Below are 25,617 nucleotides of genomic sequence, written 5' to 3'. Positions count from 1 at the left end.
ATGACACTTCCTTGTTTACTTTCTCCACACTAGTGATGATTTTATAGACCTCTATCATATCCACCCTTAGTCATCTCTTTTCCAAGCTGAAAAGTCCCAATCTTATTAATCTCTCCTCAGACAGAAGCTGTTCCATACCCCTAATCATTTTTGTTGCACTTTTCTGAACCTTTTCCAATTCCAGTATATCTTTTTTGAGATGGGGTGACCACATCTGCACACAGTATTCAAAATGTGGGTGTACCATGGATTTATATAGAGGCAACATGATATTTTCTCTCCTCTTTATTTCCTATTGGCTAGCGTCACCAGCTCCCCACTCAGCATGCTGGCTTTTGTGGATTCCTTTCTTAGGAACCTATCTCTCCCGATTTGTATTTCGAGACTAGGCTCCCAACTTGGCACATTGGATTCCACTAGGCAGCAGGTGCCTAAAGTTAGGCATTGCAATGCTGAACCTAAGTCCCCTTTGCAGTCTTAACCCTTGGCCTACACAGCTGGCAAAGTGCTTTTCAACATTCATTTGCAAAAAAAAAAAAAATTGTTCCCTGGCCATCCCCCAGCAGCATATGTATGTTACCGCAAGTCCTTTAAAAGGTCAGGTCTTGAAAACTGTTTTAGAACATAGGCATCTTCCCTGAACAGATTAGGCTAAAATGACTTTGCAGGGGGTTGTGTTGTTGATTCTAAAATTGCCTTTTGATCTTTCTTAAGACCAACCAATTATGTATGCTGCAGAGGTAATAATAGAAAGTCATATCCTTTTGCCCCTGCAACAAGAATTATCTGATATATGGCTGATATTTAATCTGAGAAAATAGCTCTTTTATGTCTTTGGGATGGCAATTTTATGTAATTCCTCAACAATATCTACAGTATATGTTGTTCATTTACACTGATGAAAAGGTCATTAACTAAAAATGTTTTCTCTGAGTTGCACCTATAAACCACTGAACTCAGATTGGCACTCTATTAGCACAATTTTGCTAGTCTTCATTTTGAATCAGGACTGAAATCCGCATATGCTCTGCCTACAGATTTTAGTATGGAAGTAAATAACCTTATAACTGGCAGTTGTGTTTTAATGAGCCAATATCCACAAAATATTACAACCAATTTGAATTGTTTTTTGTCCTAGAGAGAGAGCTTTTCCCCCCCCCATATTACTTGCATTTCTCCTCTCCCAACTTCCAGCTAGTTATAAATGTGATTGTCTTAAATTAACATTAAAAATATATATATATCCAGCCACTGGAATAAATTATCATTTGTTTAGGCAAAGGCCGCTCTCCATCCATCAAGATAATAGTATTGAAAAAAGAAACACCACTGGGATGAAGTATCCATACCCCACACTAAACCTTTGTTTGCACTACAAAAATTACTGGTTGTTGGCTGTCAACAATGTGTGAATTGGTGCTCATCATGTTTTACCTACAAGTGTAGACAAAGGCAAACCATGTTCAGTACTGTTTCACAAACCAGGGTTAACGGGGCTGTTCCTCTTAACACCACCCACCCCCGGGTACTTGCTCCCTGAAATAAGAATAAGTTATGGCTCCACCGTGTACCAGTTAACTTGGCAAGGAAATCCTGACTCTTCCAGGATGGCATAGCTACCGCAGTTGTCTGATCTCCCTAATGTGCGTCTGCTTGTTTTGGCTCTTTGCCCTTAGCTTGTGAGCTCATTGATAGAGGAACTATACCTTCATTTCCGTCTGAAAATTACCTAGCACATAGTAGACATTACCCTAAACGCATAGGTGCTGACTGTGTGGGTGCCCCAGGGCTGGAGTACCCATGGAGAAAAATTAGCGGGTGCTTAGAATCCACCGGCAGCCATGCTCCCCTCCTTCCCCCCAGTGCCTCCTGCCCTCCGGCAGCCCCACTGTTCAACTCCTCTCCCTCCCTCCCAGTGCTGAACAGCTGTTCCGCAGCATGCAGGAGGCACTGGGGGGAAGGGATGAGCGGGGACAGGGTGTGCTCGGAGAAGTGGGCGGAAAGAGGCAGGATGTGGTGGGGCCTTCGGGGAAGGGTTGGAGTGGGGGCAGGAAAAGGTGGGGTAGGGGTGGAGACTTGGGGGAACAGGTGGAATGAGGGCAGGACCTGGGACTGAGCAGGGGTTGAACACCCCTGGAGAAAATTAGAAGCCGACACCTTTGCCTAAACAAATAATTGTGATAAACAGGGAGGATTTTCTGGGAGTCTGGAGAGAGAGAATCCTGCCTGGGAATTCCAGGCATTTGAAAGTGAAGTTTCCCTTTCTATACATGCTCCTCCAAGGCTACATCTGAGCTAGGGACGTGATTGCCCTGCTCACGTACACATACTCATGCTAGGTGTCATCGAGCTAGTGCAAGTATAAACAGCAGCATAACGTGGGTTGTGGCACTGGAGACACAACTGAGCCAAGCTGAGCGTGCACCCCCTGATTTCTACAGTTATTGTAGGTGGGTTTGTACTCTGGACGGCTAAGCTGCACTTTAGCTCCCGCTCCCTCTGCTTCCACCGCTACACTGCTATTTATACTCCCGCTAGCTTGATGAGAGCTAGTGCGAGTGTGCATCCGCAAGCAGGACAATCACCCCTACTTCACAGTATAGATGTAGCCCAAGAGAGAGAAAAAAGATTGATTACAACGATTCTAGGGAGGTAATGTAACATTGTGGAACTACTTTAATAAGAGGGTTTTTTCCTGTCCATTTGGTACTTTAGAATAATTGCTTTTCACAGTGCAGGCCTTTTTATTCACAGTAACTTTTACTCAGTAATTTACTTAATAGTTTTTCAGTGAAAAGCACCATGCAGTGTGATACGGTATCGAGCTTCTCCTGCAGAGCTCTATTTTATTGTCTAAAATTACTTTAGAGTGACATTTGATCATCTCACGTAGAACGGACTCGCCTTTAAAGCCAATTCACGTGTTAAAGAAATCAGGCCAGCATTGGCCTGGCAGATTGAACTTTGAACATAAATCCAAAAGATCCTGAAAACCCCTGCTCAGCTGTCACCTGCCCCCGGAGGCACCTAAAGTTCTTCAGTGCCTAAATTCCACTGAGCATGCACACAACTGCTCAGTCTAGGCTCCTCGGTGCATCTCGCAGTCACCAGCAGGATTCATAGACTAGGCATTCTCCTACCTATCTTGCCTGCAGGCCCCAATCTGGTAGGCGTGCTCTGAGCATGCCTAACCCTACACAAAACGACCATGGATGGAGGCGGGAAGGAAGAGGAGGAGGCAGTCTCCAGGAGAGGGTTCATGTCTGAGAATCCCAAGCCTAGATAGGCACCTCCCTCCAGTCCAGATTTAGGCGCCTAAGACCCTGAGAAGAGTGGGGATTAGGCCCTGCCCCTCTCCTGGATATTTACTTTTTGCTATTTTAGTTGGCTGCCTACTTATCATGCTGGTTTTCAAGGATCCCATTTTAAGGCACCTCTCTCTCCCCGTGCATTGTATAGAGAGCCCGGGCACCTAATGCAGGGCTGTGGATTCCGCTGGGTAGCATAGCACCTAGAAATTAGGTGTTGCGATGCCTAATTGCCTTTGTGGATCTACCTCCCAATTTCCATTGAATTTCAGTGGGATTTGGACACACAAACTCCCTTAGGCTCTTTTGAAAACCCCACAATAGTAGAACTGAGCTGACCATGATTAACAGGTTTTTCAAAGCTATGTCAGGTTGTACAGCAGAACTTGAGTTTTCACTGTGGTGTTATTTCATTTAATATTCTTTAAAATATTTACACTGTAGTTCCTATAACAGGCCTTTGTGGCAGTGATGAATTCTGATGTTCAAAGAGGATTGTCTTGCTTTTAGCCCCTTTGAGAGTCTTCTCTGACTTAACGTTTGCCTTAGGAGGAAGATGTACCATGTAAAGCACTAAAACTAATCAACATGCGTAATAACTCTTTTTTGCCCCTTTGAAGTTGTAAAGGATAGGCAGAAAGTAAAGTGGTTTTATTACTATCTTAAATGTTTTGCCTGTTGCATACAGGTTTTATCTGCCTGTTTTCAGTTAGATATAATATTGGGTCAAATATTAACCATCTCATCATTATTAGTACCTTTTTGTCACTCAAAGCAAAATTAACTCACATTGCATACATGTAACAATAATATGTAAGTAGGTATCAGTCTACAGGAATATGTATGTGAAAGTGCAGAGCTATTCACTAAATCACCCTGCTTGTCAGGCCAAGTAGGTCCCATTAATTCCTATATTTCTCATGAACATAAAAGATCAAAGTTAAAGGGAGTGTAAAATGCTACTACCAATAAGAGTGGAGAATTATGATTTGGTAGCAATTTCAACATGTGGAAATAAGTACATACGGTGAAAGCAAGTGGCAAATCAGGCCCTTAATATTTTATGTTCTTTGGACCAATTAACAAAATCCACCTGATCTGCCCTGCAGGGTGAGTCTGTAGAAAAGCTCTGCAAGGAAATGTAAATATGGTTTTGAGAGCAGTACAAATCATCTCAGTAGAAAATGTAGTGGTAAAGCTTATGTGTGCAAGTACAGTTCTGCTAGGCTTTTTAAATTTAATTAAGAATCAAGGTAAACCCCAGAAGGGGGTGATGAGTTTGTGCATAGGTCCAGTATCTATGTATGTACTGTGCTAAAAGTGGGGTGGAAACATCCAGACTTTGGCCAAATTAATTTTATTTATATACTGTCCCATCAGGTCACATAGGCTACTGAACAATAATTCACAACAAATACACAAGACTATTTTAATGATAATAACCACCTTCATACAACTACAAAGAGGAGTGGGAAATGCTGTGTATAAAAAGCAAATGAGAGCATATTAATCACAATAATGAAAAAAAAAGCCTTGGACGGAAACACTGGTTTGTGTTTGTTTAAAAGTGGGAAGGGAAGAAGGTAGAGATTTGCCAAATTGAAGGGAGGGCCGCACTGCAGTGCTCACTGCAGCAGAGGTACAATTGCCTGACAGTCTAAAAATATGATGGTAGAATCCCTAAAGCACGAATGGCATCAGAGCACAAATATCAATTGGAGGAAGCTCAAGAAAGTGCTTATTAGCTGGGCCATTCAGAGGCCGAAAGCTGCATTTCTTGCGCATTCAAAACTCCCATGGAATTCGGTAGAAGTTTTGGGCATACATGAATTACAGCATCATGTCCTAATACTATACATTTTATGGCTTGATCCTACTTGCATCAGATGACTTAGCTGGGGGTTGGACTAGATGACCTCCTGAGGTCCCTTCCAACCCTGATATTCTATTATTCTGTGAAAACTGATAAACTCTCACTGAATTCAGTGGTAGCAGAAACATGTCTGTTATGTGTAGCATGCCTGAGTTCACATTGCAGAAAAAGCCTTATTTTTTTTTTCATAATTAGCTTTGCAACCTTAATGTTTCATAAGCATTGATGGGGGTAGAAGAGGTTCCATTTAATTGTTGTTGTTTTTCTGATAAACAGTAACAAAAAAGAAGCCAAAAATTGTACTCTAAAATAAATATAAGGGTTTAATGAGTGCACAGATTAAAAGCAGTGGTTAATTCACTATTAGTTTATAAAGATATTTGCTAACGTGTTTTTCTTGAGTAACATTTTAATAAAGATTGTTGATGAAAATGTTACATAGTTACTTTCTGCGGTTATTTGCCACAAATGTCTCAAATGTGCCTTCTGCTGTTTTTTGCTGGCTTTGCACTAATGCCTTGTAATTGTGTTTCACTTTCTCTAATTAAACTGACAAGTAATGTGAATTGATATCACTTAGCACATTGATCTGAGGAGGAGACAGGAATAGATTGCAGCATTTCTACACCGTACACAGTGTCTAAGGTTTATTACTATATCTCAATGATGTCTGGTATGGAAAGGGAGAAGAATTAAATACTGAAAGTCAATCCTTTCCTTTTTGTCTTCTTTTGACTCTCTCCTTCTTGGGCTTAATGAGATCCAGTTCATTTTTTGTTTCAAACTTCAGCTGCTCCCATCTCTCTGAGTAGTGATGTCTTAGAAATATTCAGGCCTAAAGATGAAGGCAATATTCAATAGTGATCCATTATTTACACTAATGAGGATCAAGTCATTTTCTTTCCCAGGCTTGCTTCCATCTCCATTAATTTAAAATGATAGGTAAAGTTGCAGTATGTGTCCAATTAATTCTCATGCACATTGTTTGCTTGCAGGTGGGTTTTCCATTGGAGGTGTGCCAGACTGGGAAAGGCTTGCTGCCAAACACACAAGTCATTGCCCTCAGAAAATTTGACACATGCACTAACCTGATATTATGTAGGCAGTACAGTGAAATGCCAAGAGAAAGCTAGTGGTGGAAAGTAACAGTGATTTCACTGATGGAAAAAGCACATCAGCCCAAATTATTTGAAGATATGGTTTCAGTGTAAACTGCAGTTAAAAGAGGCCAGAAGGATGGGTTGGCAAACAAAGATAGCGAGCAAGGAGGGGGGAGGGAGATGACAGAGTAGGGGAGAAAGTAGGAAAACACATTTGAAAAGCATTTAATTCCCTGCTGTAAACGAGTTTGGATCTTCCAGTATTAAGTGCCTGTGTCCCTTATATTAGATTTTATTTTAGGAGGACACTTCCTTCATTGATGTCCACCTATCAAGAAAGGAGACAAATTGTGTAGGGTCACCCGAGGAACATAATGTGAGGAAATTGAGAAAAGGGAAGTGTAGACATGATATCAGGATATATGCCCTTATGGCAAGATCTGGAAAGGATTCACCCAAGTAAAGGAGTAGAAACCCCCTTGGTCCAGCCATTTAAAAGCAGATAGTGCAATTGCTAGTGCTTTGCCCAAACAGAAAAATCCTGCAATTAATTCTTGAAGATAGGCTAGATATTTTCTGTCTCTGGTTTTTAAGATTGTACCCATACTGTAAAAGATGAACCAAAAATAAATAGACCTGGTAAAATATATTTAAAAGGTTACAGTTGGCACTTCAGCATGTTCATTAAGACAAAAAATTGCATGCAAATTAGCAACTAGTCTCAGGGCTGGATATGCCTACCTTTTTGCTAATTGTTTGGCTGCATTTCCAAAAATCTCTTCTTTTGTAAGTGACATGTTCTTGTTCACAATGCCTCTCTAACAGAAGAAGAAGAAGAAGAAGAAAACCATCCCCACAGGAGACAATATGGTCAAATATTGTAGCCGAATTTCACTTTTTTGTAACGTAGTTGCCAACAGTCAAACTATCTTAGGCCTGGTCTACACTAGGAGTTTATGTCGAATTTAGCAGCATTAATTCGACTTAACCGTGCACCCATCCACACCAGGAAGCTAATTAGTTTGACCTAGAGGGCTCTTTAGTTCGAATTCTAAACTCCTCCCCGACGAGGGGAGTAGCGCTAAATTCGACATGGCTATGTCGAATTAGGCTATGTGTGGACGGAAATCGACCTTAGTAGCACCGGGAGCTATCCCACAGTGCACCACTCTGTTGACGCTCTGGACAGCAGTCTGAGCTTGGATGTTCTGACCAGCTACACAGGAAATGTCCAGGGAAAATTTGACATGCTCCGGCGCCTTGTGGATGTTCTGCAGGACCGCAGGCAAGAGGACAGAGCACCCCTGCACTGTATCTGAAACTGCCCTCCCCCGCCACAAAGTCCCAAACCCTCCTCACCCAAAGTAACAAGAAGGAGGGGCGACAGGGGCCGTGAAAACTGTCACTGCACCCCTGCAGAGTGCACAAATACAAGAAGGCTCTCATTCCCTAAATGTTGAGAAGTCCTTCCCTTCCTGGCTCACCGAAGTCCCAATCCCAGTTTCATCCCCTAACTGTGTAGTTGATTATTAAAAGTAGTTTGCTGTTAATTACTATTTCCGTCAAGTTTTTCTACAGAAGACTGTCTGTGAAGGGGGGGGGGAGGAAGGGGGTTGTTAATTGCATAGGACAGTTACCTTTAGCAGGGTACAGACACAGGGGCAGGATCAACAGCAGGTCACACACACAGTGCAGTCAGTAGGCACCCTGGTCGGTCTGGGAGGTGTTTTCCATGTTCTGTGTGGGTGGGGGGTACATGACCTTGTGGCATGGGAGGGCGGTTACAGAACTTATGCAGCGGTCCTTGTCCCAGACCACAGAGCCACGCAGCAGGGGAATCTGTAACCGTCCTCCCCCGCCACAAGGTCACGTAGCACCCACACACAGAGTCCCGAAAAGGAGGGATGGCAGGCTCCGTTGAAACAACCAGTCCGGCACTGCAGACCGCTCTAGGAGCAGGAGCCTGTCATTCCTCGAGTGTAGAAGCGGTGTTAACATCACTGCACACCCTACCCACCACAGTCTGCATCCCTGTTTCAACCCTTTAACGCAAATTCATTAATAAAGAAAGCGTTGTTAATTAACACTGTTCCATTAACTTTATTTTTAAACGTGTGTTGGAAGTGGGGAAACGTGGTGAACGGGGTATGTAACCACAGAAGAAAGTCAACAGTAACTGAAGCAGGGGCAGGTTCAGCTTCTCTGTAAAGAAACTGAACAGTCACAGGTTACCCTGCTCCCTGAAGAACCTAGCTTTCAAAGCCTCCCGGATGCACAGCGCTTCCCGCTGGGCTCTTCTAATTGCATGGCTGTCTGGCTGAGCGTAATCAGCAGCCAGGCGATTTGCCTCAACCTCCCATCCCGCCATAAAGGTCTCCCCCTTGCTCTCACAGAGATTGTGGAGCACACAGCAAGCTGCAATAACAATGGGGATATTGGTTTCGCTGAGATCCGAGCGAGTCAGTAAGCTCCTCCATCTCCCCTTGAGACGTCCGAAAGCACGCTGAATGATGACAGTTACCCAAGACCACCCTCGACACATTTTTCCCCCCAGCATGCATTGTGGTGAAATCCCAGAATTCAAATGGGCACTGGGGACTGCGGGAACTGTGGGATAGCTTCCCACAGTGCACCGCTTCCAATGTCGACGCTTGCCCCGTTAGTGTGGACTCACAAAGTCGAATTAGTGTCCTTAGTGTGGACACACAAATTCAACTTTGTAAGGTCGATTCCACAAATTCGAATTAAGTTAAATCGAACTAATCTGGTAGTGTAGACATATCCTTAGCGTTTATCCTGTTTGATCTAAAAAGATAAAGAAGGTGAGGCCCAATCAGTACTTCAGAGGGAAATTTCCAAGGTATGCCTACGTGCTGCAGGAAAAATTATAGGTAATTAATTTGGTGATATTTATCATGCGAGTCTGCATTTCATGTCTAATTAGCATGGTGTTGGGGAGAGGAGTTTTGCTGCAGACTCTGTCATTTGAATGAGAAATAAAACTGAGATTCTGGCCAGCTGTGGTCACTTAGGTTATGTCTACACTATGAAGTAGGGATCAGTTTTCCTTTCTTTTGTGCACAGTTTAGCCTTGCTAAGAACATATCCACCTGTTTCAGGCAGGTTTGCACTTAGCATGGCTAAGCCATGCATCCTCTCCTGCTGCCCATTCTCCCACAGCTACACTGCTGTTTATATTCATACTACCTGTAGCACATAGTGTAAAAAAAAAGCCATTTTTTAAACAGTAGGAGTGTTAATCCAACTATTCTTGCCAAAATGTAATTTAGGGAAATCCATTGCACCTCCTTACGTTTCCCTTGGATTTTAAATGCAGTTAGTATTGTTCGCTATTTGTCTTAATAGTTTCATGGAGTTGCTATATTCTGTGAGTATAGGTGGTGTGTTTCACCCCTACTGTTTTCTTACCTACTCATTGGACTATTGTAAAATTTCAGTGGTTAGCTTTTTAAAACACTTAGAAATTCTTGAGCGGAAAGCAGTAGAGAATATTAAATTATTATTATTAAGTGTTATTATTATTAATAATATTCATGTTCATATTACTGTTGATAGAATGATAATGTAATTTTGTTAAGAGATTTATGATTTCATTCTAGCTTCTTTTCCTTACATAGCCCCATCATGTGAATGGGGACATGTGCTTCCTGCCTCTTCCCTTTTCCTTGAATCATCTGAGATTATGAAACAGAGCAGTGGAGATATAAAAGCAGATTATAATTCACAGTTGGGAAGCAGTTGGGTTCTTAAATTAGGAGTTTGTGGGGTACTCTATGTAAATGGATGGCAATGAAGAAATGAGAATAATTTAGCTTCCTAGAGTAAGTGATTCTGGCCTTCTAAATGAAAGCATCTGCAAACTTGCATTTAAAAGATGAGGCGGGCAGATCCTCATCAACTGTAAATTGTCGTAGCTCCGTTGCTGTCAGTGGAGGTATGGCAGTTTACACCAGCTGAGCTTCTGCCTCCAGAAGAATATTTTTTATAAGCACTAAACTGTAACAGAACAATTTTTGTACATTAGTGTAATCAGATCTGAATTGTATGTTTTATCCCATGGAAACGCTGCTATTTTTTTCCAGTTTAGCACTGTCAGCATCCAATCCAAGTTGAGAGGCATTCTTTAAACTACTCTAAGGATCTTATCAGTACAAACCTTTAAATTGGTATGCCAATGTATGTAGTTGTACTAAGGTTGCCCTGAGAAAAATATATCTAAAAATGTGAATAATTTGTCTAGCATACACGGTTCCAGTTTCAACAAATATATGATTATATCCTGAGAGCCTAATCCTTTCGAGGTGCTGAGTACCTTCTTCCAGGCAACGCCAATGACTTCACAGAGCTGGTCCTTTCTAGGACCAGCTGAATGTTTACTTCTTTGTAATTTTAAATCCAGTGTGATGATAGCAACCCCAAAGTGGTGCCTATATTTCTTTATCTGAGAACATAGTGTTAATGTGAGTGATCACTTGGCCCCAGATTTTCAAACTCCCAGGAGGTGCTAAGGCCAATATTTAGGTGATGCTGGCATTTCACAAAATCCCTGCTCAGCTACTGACTAACTCTAGAGGCATCTGCATTCCCTAAGTGCTGCTGGGTATTCACACAGCTGCCTCAGGCAGGAGCCCAGACACCTATCTCTTGCCTAGGCCCCAGTGGGATTCTCAAAGTAGGTGTTACCCTGCCTATCTTGCCTACAGGGTCCAGTGAAGGTAGCGTGCTCAGGGCTGTGAATTCCACTGGTTGGCTAGGTGCCGAAAAGTTAGGCATTGCCACGCCTAAGTTGCCTCTATGAATCCAGCCCCTAATGGCAGCTTTTCAAAAGCAGCTAAGCATGTTAGGCACTGAACTGCCATTGAAATCAGTGAGTAACAGGCTTTACATAATCCTACTAGGTGCCAGTCCTGTATACTGTTGAAAACCTGCTGCTTAGGGCCAGATCTATAATGATACTTACACATTGCAGTGCCTCGCCCATAGTTGCTCTGCCACCAAATGGCAGTCTAAGCCTGAGTTAGGTGCCCAGACTCCCCATGCATTGCATGGGGAGAGTCAGGTGCCTACGGAAGCAACTCTCATCCTGTCCAAGATAGCCAGGAGTGAAATGCTGAGGAGAGAGGCAGGGAGAGAAGAGGGGTTTAAGGGTGCCCATGGCTTTGGTTTGCGCTAGGGCTCCAAGCAGTCCATTAGTTGTGTAATGGCATCACTGATTGGTGACTTTATGAATGCCAACTGGCAGAAGGTTAGGCACCTAGAAGGCTAGGTAGCAGCTGAGTGGCAATTCTGAGAATGTCACTGGCTTCTGAATAATGGACTCAGGTGTCTAAAGAGGCAGTAAGGTGCACTGTAACAGGGCACGGCAGGGCCCCCTTTGCTCCTGCCACTGTTAGGTTCACAAAGTCACTCTGATACCCTGGGATTAGTAACCACTGGTGCAGTTTATACACAGACTTGTTCCCACCACCATTTCTCCATATACCATTGGCCCGTCACCGTCTGCAGGCAGGAAGGAAGAGCTCCCTCCCTGCTTCTGCTTCCGCTCCCTGCCTTTTCCCTTTCCTTCTGCTCCCGCCTTGGCTTCCTTCCTCTGAGGCTTTTGTACAGCCTCAGGCTAATTAGGCGGTAGCTGTCTCTGTTTCCCTAATTAGGGCCAGGTTACCCCCAGCCAGGGCTAATTTATTCCCCTAAATGGGAGCTGGCATGACCGAGGGCTGAATCAGCAACCCTTTGCCCAGCACCTTGTCACAGCACAAATACCTTATGTGGAAAAGGAAGGGATTGGAGCTGTGTACTCATACATAGTGTCCTTAGGAACTCTTGAGAACTCAGAGAGGCATGGCACCCTGAAATTAACAGGTAATATTAGTCAAAAATTATCCAGCCATTTTAAAATCCAGCTGCAATATTTGTCTTTTTGATTTTTACTGGCTGATGACATGCCATGCAAAGAAGAATATCCTTCTGTTTGGATTGGATTACTGCAATACATTCTCCACTTGATGACCATTCAGAGGATTTAACTGATGCAGGAGGCAGCAGCCAAATTACTGAACAGTGTCAGATGCAATTATAGGTGCATTTTTCACCCTCTAAGTGTCACCAGAAAGTGACCTTGTTATGTAAATGAAGAGCAAAGTTCTGTTTATAGTTTGGAAAACACTCTGGGACCCTTTGGGTTGAAAGTTGCTATGAAGTAGAAATATATAATTAATTATTGTATTAATTGCTCTTATTTATTATACCACACACAATTTCAGACATATTATCTGCTAACAATCCTATGGCTGAAAAGGACCTTGAGAGGTCCTCTAGTACAGTGGTCCCCAACGCAGTGCCCGCAGGCGCCATGGCGCTCACCGGGGCATTTATGTGCGCCTGCCTAGTGCCCAGCAGGGGAGAGAAGCTGTGACCCTGCGCCTGCCGGGGACAGAGTGCTGCGGGCTCCAGTGTTCTCTGTCCTCTTTCTCTCTCCAGCTTCTCTCTGGATTAATATATTATTCAATATTAAATATGATGTTTTTCATATTATTTAATGTACAAATACAAAATAAGCCTTGAAAAATTGTTGGCACCTGCCACACTTCTGAAAACATGAATGTGCTACTGGCCGCAAAAAGGTTGGGGACCACTGCTCTAGTCCATCCCCCTGCACTGAGGCAGGACCGAGTATACCTAGGCCATTCCCAACAGGTGTTTGTCCAACCTATCCTTAAAAACCTTACAAACTGCTTAGCCAGTTATTCCTCATATTTTAGTGAATACTGAATATGCAAATAACATTTATATAATGATGTTTAATATTAAAGTAACATGCAAATGATTGAAAAAATGATTAGTTTATCTAATATTTATGATGTTACTAACTAAAAAAAATGTGGTGTTTTATTTTCGCATTTTCTCCCACATTTGAAGCCTCTCACTTGTGATTTTTTTTTAAATGGCTAAAGGTATTATATGGAAAATATCATGGATCTTGAATTATTTTGGGGCTAACATGCAAAGCAAATGTTGATAGGTGGAAAAAATACGTACTACAGTCACTCATAGCTGGATGTGCAGTTTACATTCATAAACCATTTCCCATTGCAGAGCCATAATGTGCCAATAATTTCAGCATCACAGAGTAGCATCAGAAGAATAAATTTTGTCCATTAATTAACCACTTTGTGATAACAGGTAAATGTGGTATTTTAATGGCAATTGCTGTTGTCCAGCAACTAGTATAATGAAGCCCTAATCCTGGTTGGGTTCTCTGAAGCCTACTGAATTCAACGGAAACACTCCCTTACACCACAATTTCCCCCCGATGAGACGATGACAGAAAGAACAAACCTCACTTGATAAATGTTAGTCACATCATTTAACACACACCGCTGGAAGATGCTCAGATATGATGGTGATGAGGGCTAAATAGGAGCCTTTATAGAATGAAATATTGGATTGTTTCCACATTACTAATATATGACTAGTTGTTTAAACATCCCAGGCCAAATTACATTCATCTGTGTGACACAGTAAACCAGGAAACACATCTACACATTATTGTTTATAGTGGAGTTATAGAAATCAGACATTGAATTCATATGAATAATTAAGCATTGTGTTCTGAACGTATTAACATGTTCTCCATCTCATGGTTTCCTTCTCTTACATTGCCTTCATTTTACTGTGCATGGCAAAACCAAATACGTGTCTGGGATGGGGTAGCTGGCCCCTTAAAGGGAATACTGATGACTGGTTCATACTCCCCATCACGTGGCATGGCCCTTTAATGGTTTGGGCTGGTCTGATACTCAATGCCTGAGGAAATATGGGGAGAGGAAAGGGGTCTCAGGAAGAAGTAGCATTTACAAGGACTCCTGTTCTGTATCTTTAAGAGACTATGACCTGGAGCCTTGCTGAGAGGGTGGGGCAAAGCACTTCTCTTCCTAAAGAAGAATGAGCTGGGAGTAGGAGCAAGCATAAATGCTTCCCTCCTCCTGCATAGAAGGCAGATACCTGTAGACACTGCAGAGAGCAAGAAGGCTTCTATGAGGGCCCAGAGTTTAGGGAGAAGACAGTAGCGAGGAAAACAGGCCTGATGAACCCTCCCAGCCTGAGGGTGACTGGGAAAGGGGCCAGCTGGAGGAGAAGCTGCCACAGGCTCCACAACTAACCCAAAGTACGACTTGAGCTCCAGGGAGAAGAGCTTAGAGGCCCCAGTCTTAAGGAGAGGGACGGAAGGATTGTCTGAAGTACAACCCAGCTCTGGCAGGAGGGCTGGGACCTCCTGAATGTGGGTGGAAACTGAACAGGATTTTGACATGGGTGTGAGAATGGGTGGGTGTGAACTTGAGTGGCTAAATAAGTAAGTTACCCTCTGTAGAATGAGAGAGTAAACCAGACCTGCAAAGAGGGATTGAACTAATCTAGTCTGGATAACTGTTTGAAAAGACCCCAGGGGCACTGAGCGCAACTTTCCTTCAGGGCCACAACAGGCCAAAAGGGGTATGCGGGAGAGGCGCATGCCTTTATGACTGTTATACTTGCATCTCTGTGATGTTCTCTACATAGAGATAATTTATGGCATTGGCATGGAGATGGTGCTAATTACACCAGCAAAGATCTGTCCAGAAATGCTTAATGAGATTGAAAACCCGTGAAGATAGTTGGGGGAATTTTGAGTTTGGAGCTCGTGTTAATGAACAAGTTGCTAGTCTCACTGAGCCATTGCCTGGAACTAACTTACAGCTTGGAAGGTCCCTGAATAAACACGATAGGTCAGTAAGGCAAGGTAGTTTACATACAGTAATCTTTCTGCTCTGTCCTTGCTGATTTTCTGTGTGAGCTGAGTCAGCCTACCTCTATGTAAATGCCTCTGAATAAACAACAGTATGAACCATAAAGGATTGACTAAGAATAAGAATCCCAAGTGGGGCTTTTTTCCTGATCTATGCAAAGTTCCCCACTCCTCCTTCACTTAATCATGGAAATAGACAAGAGAAAAATGGGACATACCCATTAAAACTGAGTATGTGACGAATCCCTAACAAAATGGTGTGTGCGTGTACACACTTTGAACTAGGAGAGATTGGGTGAGTGAATAATGCTAGTTACTATTCAAAAATGAAAATATATCCTGGTATTACTTAAAAGCATGGGTGAAATCCTGGCCCCAGTGAAGTCAATGGGAGTTTTGCCATTGACTTCAGTGGAGCCAGAAACTCACTCCATGTTTCTAAGAGTTAATAAGGTTTGTTATCTTCTTTGGAGGGTGTTAAAAGAAGGAAGTAAAGGATTATTATTTTGTTTATAGATGAGTGGAAGGCCCTTAAACTAAAACTGGGGAAAGTATAAAATTAAATAGGATGGATTTTTCTAAGAAATTGACATAATATTTTGGCAACTTTTTCCACTGTAAAGATTCAGCTGAGAGTTAAACTATTGCCTGTTTTCCCAAAGTGGTTCAAAGCATGTTAGCCAATTGAAATTGTGACATATGTGTTGAATCTTGTCTATGTTACTGTCTCAGAGTGTAGAGATAAAAAAGGGTTAATTAAATATGGCTTTCCCAAGGAACAAAAGGGAACTGCTTGTGTGCTGTTCTCTGGTGACATTGTCATGTGAACATCTATCCCTATTTTGCTCTAGTTAATAGGTTAAAATTGGTTTGTATGTGGCTGATTTTTAAATATATATATGTACAGATAGAGAGAGATTAAACTTTCTATCACTGCCAATAAATTTTCATTCTTTTTCTTAATATTTCAGATATTACCATTTTTTTACTTAATTTATGGATAATGCAGTATCCTATTCAGATTATTCATATGGGGACCTGACTTTTAATCCAAAATATATGTCCTGACCATTGTCTCCAATTGAGATTTTCAAATATCATTGACAATTACCTTTATTTGATAGGATAGGTGGTATCGTCTTCTCCTGACCCAACTTAGTCTCCTTTTATTGTCCATAAGGCTAAAAATACCAGAACATATTTTCCTATCTTCCCACTTAAAGCGGCCACTTGTGTCTGTTGTTCTGTGTTTTTTCTAGTAATAACTTTCAGTTCATCACTTTTATGAAGATGTTGAACAGAAACATAGTTTTAAAAGAGTGATGTTCAGCAGTGAAAAGAAGATATTAGGACTGGTTTATTTTTGAATATGAATGTATACCTTAAGAGAGTGATGTTGCAGTTGTGAATAAACTCTAATAATGGAGGCATCTACCTAGGTGATGATGGGAAAAAAAGAACTTTAAGGAACCGTAGCTGTTGGATCAATAGATAATTTTTCCACCTGTCTCCTTTGGGCTAAATTACTGGATAAATGACAGCAGGTCTGTCTTGGTCATGCAACATGTAATACATTACTAGACTGAGCTTTCCCAGCTTCCACTTATCTGAGCAGAGAAGACAGAAGGCGTCTGAGCGTGTGAAAATGATAGCATCTTCTGATTCCTTTTCACACAGCTGGAGAAGGGTTTTTTTGTATTGTAATAAATTGAACCATTATTCTGTCTAGCCGTCCAGATAAGACATCTTAAAGGGAAAAGCAGGTAGTTTCTTCCATACTTTTTATTTTGAAGTCTTCCTCTTTACTGGTGACATAACAACAAATGTGTCATCTGTCAATGCAGCTCTGTAATCAACTTGGAGTGCTATGCAACTTGGAGTGCTATGCAGCACCTACCTCATCCCTGTTTGTATATGGGCTTACTGTCACCTTTCTTCTGGCTAATAAAATTTAGATTTTGAGGCTTATGTGATAATGCTCAGTTGGGTGATTATTCAGCATGCATGATCTCAGCTCAAGGTCCCTTTTTTATCTCTATGCCTTTATAATGATGTTCATCATCACAATTATCTAAGCACCTCCAATATTAAAAAAAATATTAATTCACCCTTAGTTGTGTTGTGTGTGTCAGTTTCAGGAGTTTTTTTCCTCTGGTAACTCACATTTGTGTAGTATTTTATTTTCTGCAAAACTGGCAGCAGAGTTCCTCTGTAATAGCTAAGCTTCCTCCCTAAAGGCTGATAACATCACATCCACAATACACCATAGCTTTGGATTCACTGGCCTGCAGCCCAGTAGCCCAACTGTTTTCCCTATGCTATTCTCCAGGGCTTCAAAAGAATATTCTGTAAATGCCTTCAAGCTGGTCAAAGTGGGTCTTGATTACTAAGCAGGTATCAGGAATGGCAGGTATCATGGTTATGGAAATATTTTTAGAGAGAAAAATATAACTTTAGTTCAGTATCATGCACTTGTGAACAGCTCATGAGAAAATTGTCTTAAGAATAAAAAACACTACACGTTAGAACACCTCACTGCAATAAAGGATGGAATTCCTTCCACACTGACTCCTAATTCAGTGGGTGGAATATTGAGGATACTCTTGTTATTTGCTCTAAGTAAATTGAGTTACTGTATTAGTTTAAATATAACTCTATGGTAACTGTTGACTTTGACTTTGTTTAATTTATCGAGACCGGTAAATGTTTTTCTCTTTCATGGTTCAGGAAATATTTTTGACTGTTGAGATTTGAGAGGGGGAAATAACTGGAGGGTCGCACACTTGGTTATTCATGAAAGCTGAGCACTCTGGGCTCTCCGACTTTTTAAGTGTAACTTCTTTTTTAGGCTTACAAACCATCTGAGAATGTATCTGGGAGTGGGAAGGGGAAATTCTCAGCTTGGCTGCTCCCATAAATTGAGACTGTAGTGGAAGCTGAGGCTGTGAGATTAATGAAATCCCTATTTCCCAGCTAATAGACTCCACAGAAACATTGGAATCATAGGACTGGAAGGGACCCCCTTCATTCATGGCAGGATTGTTTATTATCTGACCATCCCTGACAGGTTTGTCTAACCTGCTCTTAAAAATCTGCAGTGATGGAGATTCTACAACTTCCCTAAGCAATTTAACATAAGAATAAGAACATAAGAATGGCCATACTGGGTCAGACCAAAGGTCCATCCAGCTCAGTATCCTGTCTACCGACAGTGGCCAATGCCAGGTGTCCCAGAGGGAGTGAACCTAACAGGTAATGATCAAGTGATCTCTCTCCTGCCGTCCATCTCCACCCTCTGACAAACAGAGGCTAGGGACACCATTCCTGGCTAATAGCCATTAATGGACTTAACCTCCATGAATTTATCCAGTTCTCTTTTAAACCCTGTTATAGTCCTAGCCTTCACAACCTCCTCAGGTAAGGAGTTCCACAGGTTGACTGTGCGCTGTGTGAAGAAGTTCCTTTTATTTGTTTTAAACCTGCTGCCCATCAATTTCATTTGGTGGCCCCTAGTTCTTTAATTTATTCCAGTGCTTAACCATCCTGACAATTAGGAAGTTTTTCCTAATGTCCAACCTAAACCACCTTTGCTGCAATTTAAGCCCATTGCTTCTTGTCCTATCCACAGAGATTAAGAAGAAATGTTTTTCCCCCACTTCCTTGCAACAACCTTTTATGTACTTGAAAACTCTTATCATGTCCCCTCTCAGTCTTCTCTTCTCTAGACTAAACAAATCCAGTTTTTACAATCTTCTCTCCCATGTCATGTTTTCTAGACATTTACTCTTTTTTATTGCTCTTGTTTAGACTTTCTCCAATTTGTCCACATCTTTCCTGAAATGTGGAGCCCAGAACTGGACACAATATTCCAGTTGAGGCCTAATCAGTGCGGAGTAGAGCGGAAGAATTACTTCTCATGTCTTCTTTACAAAACTCCTGCTAATACATCCCAGAATCATGTTTGCTTTTTTTGCAAAAGTATTACATTGTTGACTCATATTGAGTGTGCAATCCACTCTGACCTGCAGATCCCTTTCTACAGTACTCCATCCTAGGCAGTCATTTCCCATTTTGAATGTGTGCAACTGATTTTTCATTCCTAAGCGGAGAACTTTGCATTTGCATTTGTCTTTCTTGAATTTCATCCTATTTACTTTAGACCATTTCTCCAGTTTGTCCAGGTCATTTTGAATTTTAATCCTATCCTCCAAAGCACTTGCAACCCCTCCCATCTTAGTATCGTCCACAAACGTTATAAGTTTACTCTCTATGCCATTATATCAATCATTGATGAAGATATTGAACAGAACTGGATTCAGAACTGACCCCCTGCAGGTCTCCACTTGATATGCCCTTCCATTTTGACTGTGAACCACTGATAACTGTTCCCACCTTATAGTAGCTCCATCTAGGTTGTATTTCCCTAGTTTGTTTATGAGAATGTCATGAATGTCATGTCATGTGAGAAGACTTACTAAAGTCAAAATATATCACATCTACCACTTTCCCCGCTATTCACAAGGCTTGTTACCCTGTCAAAGAAAGCTTATTAGGTTGGTTTGATGCAATTTGTTCTTCACAAATCCATGCTGACTGTTACTTATCACCTTATTATTCTCTAGGTGTTTGCAAATCTATTGTTTAATTTATTTGCTCCATTATTTTTCTGGGTACTGAAGTTAAACTGACTGGTCTGTAATTTCCTGGGTTGTCCTTATTTCCCATTTTTATGGATAGGCATTATATTTGTCCTTTTCCCATCCTCTGGAATCTTTCCCTTCTTCCAAAATTTGTTGAAGACAATTGTTAATAGATACTTGTCAGGAGCCCATTGAAAAAGACCCATCCCAGTTGACTGAAAAGAAATCGGATGAGGGGAGGAATGACTCCTGGGCTATTTGGATGGGACTAAAATTGATGGAGATGGTACTGTGAAAATGTCTCGACAGAGAAATAATATATGAATATTTAAGCTTGAGTTGTGATGCTGGAATCACTGACCTAGCAGAAGCTGATGTGTGTGCCCTGTATCTCTACCTTCCCCTGTATCTGGGTTACTCCATTCTACCTCCTCATGCCAGAGGCTCTTTGGGCCTCCCATTTCCTTCTCCCTCCTATGTCTGGGGCTGTTTGTGCCCCACATTCCTTCCTCCCACACCTGCCAGAGGTTCTTTTCTTGACCCCTGGATTGGAAGGGAGGAACAGAGAAATGCCCTGATATTGCATGTAGGGCTTCACTTTGTCAGCCAGTTCCCTTCAAGGAACCCAGGCAGAAGATCTACCCCATAACAATTTTGATACAAGCGTTTTAAAGACTATAATAAATAAACTTTTATAATATATATATTTTCAGCCAACAAGATATGGCATTTGACAGAGCTGCCGGATGCTATGTAACATCACGTGCCATGCCATTTTTGCCAATAATACTATTTATTTAAGGTGTTTCTCTTGCTCTCCTGTTTGAAACTGTGTACTGAGGGAGGCATTGTAACCTTTTACAAATGTAAACAGCAATGACAGAGGAATTGTTCAGGAGGGAGTGGCATTACTTCCAAAGCATATTGGGTCAATCAAAATAATGTGTTGAAATTAAGATGGTGTACACTTAGACTACGTCACAACTACTGTTGTCGTCGAGCTGGCTGTTTTTACTTTCATTGTTTTGCTCTTACCGGTGTAGATATTAAGTCCCACGCACCTTGCTGCTCTACCTTCTCTATCAGTCTTCTCTTGGAGGTCCATCTGAGAGCTTGAAATCAGGGCGATGTCATCCGCAAAGTCAAAATCTTCAATATGACCAGAGGGTCCCCTCTGCCAGCTCGATGACGACAGTAGTATGTGACGTAGAATTGGAGGAGGTGAACGATTTTAAATATCTTGGTAGTTACATATCGGCTGCTGGTAATATTCAGAAGGAGATATCTACCAGAATCGGTCTTGCAGCAACTGCATTCTATAGACTTCAGAACATTTGGAGGTCGGCCATCTTGCAAATGAAAACCAAGGTAGAGATCTACAGGTCGAACGTCCGCTCTGTGTTGCTTTATGCGGCGGAAACATGGAGGACCAACAAGAAGATAGAAAGTTGGCTTCGGGGTTTTGAAGGAAGGTGTCTTAGGCGAATTCTTAACATACACTGGCCGCAGCGTATCACCAATGTTGAAGTGAGCCTATTAACGGGCATTAACAACATAGTGGATGAAGCCAAACAACAAAGATGGAGATGGTTGGGGCATGTGTTGAGAATGGGTGCTGATAGACACCCTCATATTGCCCTACGATGGACACCACAAGGAAGAAGGAGAGGTAGACCATTGGAGACGTGGCGAAGGACCATTGAAGAGGAAGTGAAAGGCATGGGAATGAAGTGGGATGAAATTTGCTGCCTCGCTCAAGAACGAAATGAATGGAGGAGAATGGTTGACGCCTTATGCTCCACTGGGAGTGAATAAGAGGAAGAAGAAGAAAGAAGATGCTTAGACTGAATGTCACCCAGACTTATCCTAAGTGTGAGTAAGACATCAGGACAGTCTCCCAAGAAATTACATTTGCGACATTCAGAACTGGATTGCAAAGGCTAGATCCTCAACTGCAATAGAGTTCTGTTTGCACAGGACCCAGTTATGAGGGGAGGGAAAGGGAGGAAAATATGGATGTATCCCATCTCTGTTCTCCCCCAGGACTTTTGATGTTGGTTCATTCCATGGCATAATTTAGACAAGGCTCAGGTTTGCCGCTATAAATTATTGTGCTTTGCAATGGCACTTAGAATGGCTGGAGATAGCTCTATCCTTGTCCCCCATCAGCCCTGGCTTGGCCCCTGCACTGAGAGGGTTGAACTTTGGGAGAATTCCCAGCTGCCTGGTCAGGGCAGCTTTATGATCCCTTTTAATGGGTGCTAAATGGAAGTGCTTAATTCTGCATCACTGAAATCAAGGGAGGACCCAAGAAAAATTTGCTCTGCACCAAATTAGTACAGAAATGCTAGTCAATTGTTGTGTAATGATGTGACTATTTAAAAAAATTCATCCTGAAGTGGCTTTAAATTCTGTTGATTAGCATATTAATTATCATCATTTTGCTAATATGCAGAGTAACTTGCATTGTTTATTGGCAGCTCTTTTTACATAATCGTGAGGTATTATCCCTATGATGGCAATATATGGATTAAAACATTTCACACAGTTTTACCTCTTGCCACAGCTCTGGGATCAGAACTTCACCCGGTTGGAAGAGAGAGGAGAAAGAGAGACCTTAAATAACATTACATACATAAAAAGCGGCAAAGAGTCCTGTGGCACCTTATGGACTAACAGATGTATTGGAGCATAAGTTTTCGTGGGTGAATACCCACTTCATCGGATGCATGCTTATGCTCCAATACGTCTGTTGGTCTATAAGGTGCCACAGGACTCTGTCATTTTTTACAGATCCAGACTAACACGGCTACCCCTCTGATACATTACATACATAGAGTCTCTCAACAGAGAAATGAAAGCGGCATTGAATACTAATGTCACTAAGGCCTGGTCTACACTAGGCGTTTAAACCAGTTTTAGGAGCGTAAAACCGATTTAACGCCACACCCGTCCACACTGAGAGGCCCTTTATATCGGTATAAAGGGCTCTTTAAACCGGTTTCTGTACTCCTCCCTAACGAGAGGAGTAGCGCTAGTATCGGAATTACCATATCGGATTAGGGTTAGTGTGGCCGCAGATCGACGGTATTGGCCTCCGGGTGGTATCCCACAGTGCACCACTGACCGCTCTGGACAGCAATCTGAACTCGGATGCAGTGGCCAGGTAGACAGGAAAAGCCCCGCGAACTTTTGAATATTTCCTGTTTGCCTAGCGTGGAGCTCAGATCAGCACGTGTGGCGATGCAGTTAAAAATCAAAATAAAGAAAGAGCTCCCGCATGGACCATGCGGATGTGATCGCTGTAAGGGCAGGCAAATCTGTTCTATCAGCGCTCCGTTACAGAAGACGAAATTCAAAATCATTTTTAAAAAATCTCCAGACAGACGCCATAGCAGGGGCTCAGCGCACTGCTGCGTGACAAACGTAATGGAAAGCCAAAGAATCAAATGGACGCTCATAGACTGGAGGACTCAAGCTATCCCACAGTTCCTGCAGTCTCCGAAAAGTATTTGCATTCTTGGCTGAGCTCCAAATGCTTCTAGGGTCAAACACAGTGTCCGCGGTGGGTCAGGGCATAGCTCGGCAATTTACGCACCCCCCCACCCACCCCTAGAAGTGAAAGGGAAAACAATCCTCTCTTGACTCTTTAACATGTCACCCTATCTTTACTGAATGCTGCAGATAGACCCGATGCTGCAGCACTCAACACCAACATCCTTGCTCCCCCCCGCCATGGGTGGCTGATGGTGCCAAACGACTGGTAGCCGTCCTCATCATCAGCCTATTGGCACATGGGGCAGTGCAAAAGGACTGGTAACCATGCAGACTAGCATCGGTGAGGTCGATCAAGGGTGCCTGGCCCTAATTTTTCCTGGTAGATGGTGCAATATGGCTGATAACCATCGTCATCATAGCAACAGGGGGCTGAGCTCTGTCAGCCCCCACCCTTCATGTGTAAAAAAAAGATTCAATTGCCCCTGGACTAGCAGAGGGATGCTGGGCTCCTCTCCTCCACACTCCTTACTGTCCTGTCTGGACTATCATAGCAGCTGGAGGCTGCCTTCCACTCATTTCTCACTAACAAGTCAGTGTGTCTTATTCCTGCATTCTTTATTACTTCATCACATAAGTGGGGGGACAATGCTACAGTAGCCCAGGAAGGCTGGGGGAAGAATGGAATCAACAGGTGGAGTTGTTGCAGGAGCACCCCCTGTGAATAGCATACAGCTCATAATTTCTGCAGGATCTGACACAGAGCAGCTGTGCTCTCTGATACAGTGGTTCTCTAGTACACTTGCCCATATTCTAGGCAGGACTGATTCTATTTTTAGATACCAAAAAGGAGAGATTGACTATGGGAGTCATTCCCAATTTTGGCTTTTGCGCCCCTGGCTAAGAGCAGCCAGGGGCACTTATGACAGCAGCAAATGGTGCAAAACGACAGGTAGCCATGATCATCTTTTTACCAATTTATGGATTGGTAGATGGTGCAGTATGGCTGGTAACCATCTCTGCTGTCATGCAAAAGCAAAAGCATGCTGCTGTGTAGCGCTGCTGAATCGCCTCTGTGAGCGGCATCTAGTACACATACGGTTACAGTCACAAAAGGCAAAACAGGCTCCATGATTGCCATGCTATGGCATCTGCCAGGGCAATCCAGGGAAAAAAGGCACGAAATGCTTGTCTGACGTTGCTTTCCCAGAGGAAGGAGTGACTGATGACATTTACCCAGAACCACCCGCGACAATGATTTTTGCCCCATCGGGCACCGGGATCTCAACCCGGAAATTCCAAGGGGCGGGGGAGGCTGCGGGAACTATGGGATAGCTACGGAATAGCTACCCACAGTGCAACGCTCCAGAAGTCGAAGCTAGCCTCGGACCGTGGACGCACACCACCGATTTAATGTGTTTAGTGTGGCCGCGAGCACTCGGTTTTATACAATCTGTTTTACAAAACCGGTTTATGCAAATTCGGAATAGTCCCATAGTGTAGACGTACCCTAAGCCTCTTTACTGCAAACAGTTAAAATATATGTAACAGAGTTACTGGATTTTTTTTATGAGAGTATGACTTTATAGTCTAAGTTTAAACTAGCGCCTTGATTGTATTGATATATTATATAGACCAGCACACTTGACAATCCCTTTTTCCATTGCCACAATTCAAATATGTTTTGATTACATATATCAGTCCAAATCTCTTTCCTTTGTTTTTAATGTTAAATTTCACCTTGACAAACTGTAGGCTAACCACTTGCAAACATGGTGCCCACTAACTTGTCTGACACACTAGTGACTTGGGGTAGGGAGGATGACACACTTGTCATACCAACTCACCAGTAGGCTGTACAAATATATTCTGTTGTAAAATATTGAAGGGGTTTATAGTCCCTATTCTCTTGTGTGGGTGTGTACAATTCACTTCAGTCAGTTTATCATTGATTTTTTTCTGAACCTAAGGAGTAAAATTGTATTTTGTTTGAAATCCTGTTGTAGTTTGCTACTGTAATGTTTGAATTTCTAGATTGAGAAAAGAGGAGATGCAGAGGATTTACAGATTCCTGACTGATTCTAAATGCATTGACCTTTTATCAGAATTAACATTACAGTAATACAAGTCAAACATTGACTCAGCTAAATGGTTAAAGCAGAGGATGAGAAGATGACCATTTAGAGTTTATAGCATAGTCATATGTCTTAGAGAAATCATCATTGAAAGGGTAGGTTTAAAAAACCTTTTGAAAGTGAATTTTCAGTAGATCCCAGAAACATATGCCATTAGGCTCTGTTGGAAGTACAAAATCCTGGTTAATCGTATGCGGGGAATCACTGTAAATATGATATTTGAAAACAGATGTGGGAAAAGAAAATGGGAGAAAGGATTGAAG

At 42.2% G+C, this 25,617-nt stretch overlaps 1 protein-coding gene across 10 annotated transcripts in view; it reads left to right on the top strand.

The window, feature by feature from the left end:
- The window catches only part of CTNNA2 (catenin alpha 2), a 750,149-nt gene that overhangs the window by 565,635 nt on the left and 158,897 nt on the right, over positions 1 to 25,617 (top strand). The gene's annotated exons all lie outside the window — the stretch shown is intronic.

Source organism: Mauremys reevesii, linkage group 5 (assembly GCF_016161935.1).
Source record: "Mauremys reevesii isolate NIE-2019 linkage group 5, ASM1616193v1, whole genome shotgun sequence".
NCBI lineage: Eukaryota > Metazoa > Chordata > Testudines > Geoemydidae > Mauremys > Mauremys reevesii.
This window is presented reverse-complemented; position numbering and strand designations above follow the sequence as displayed.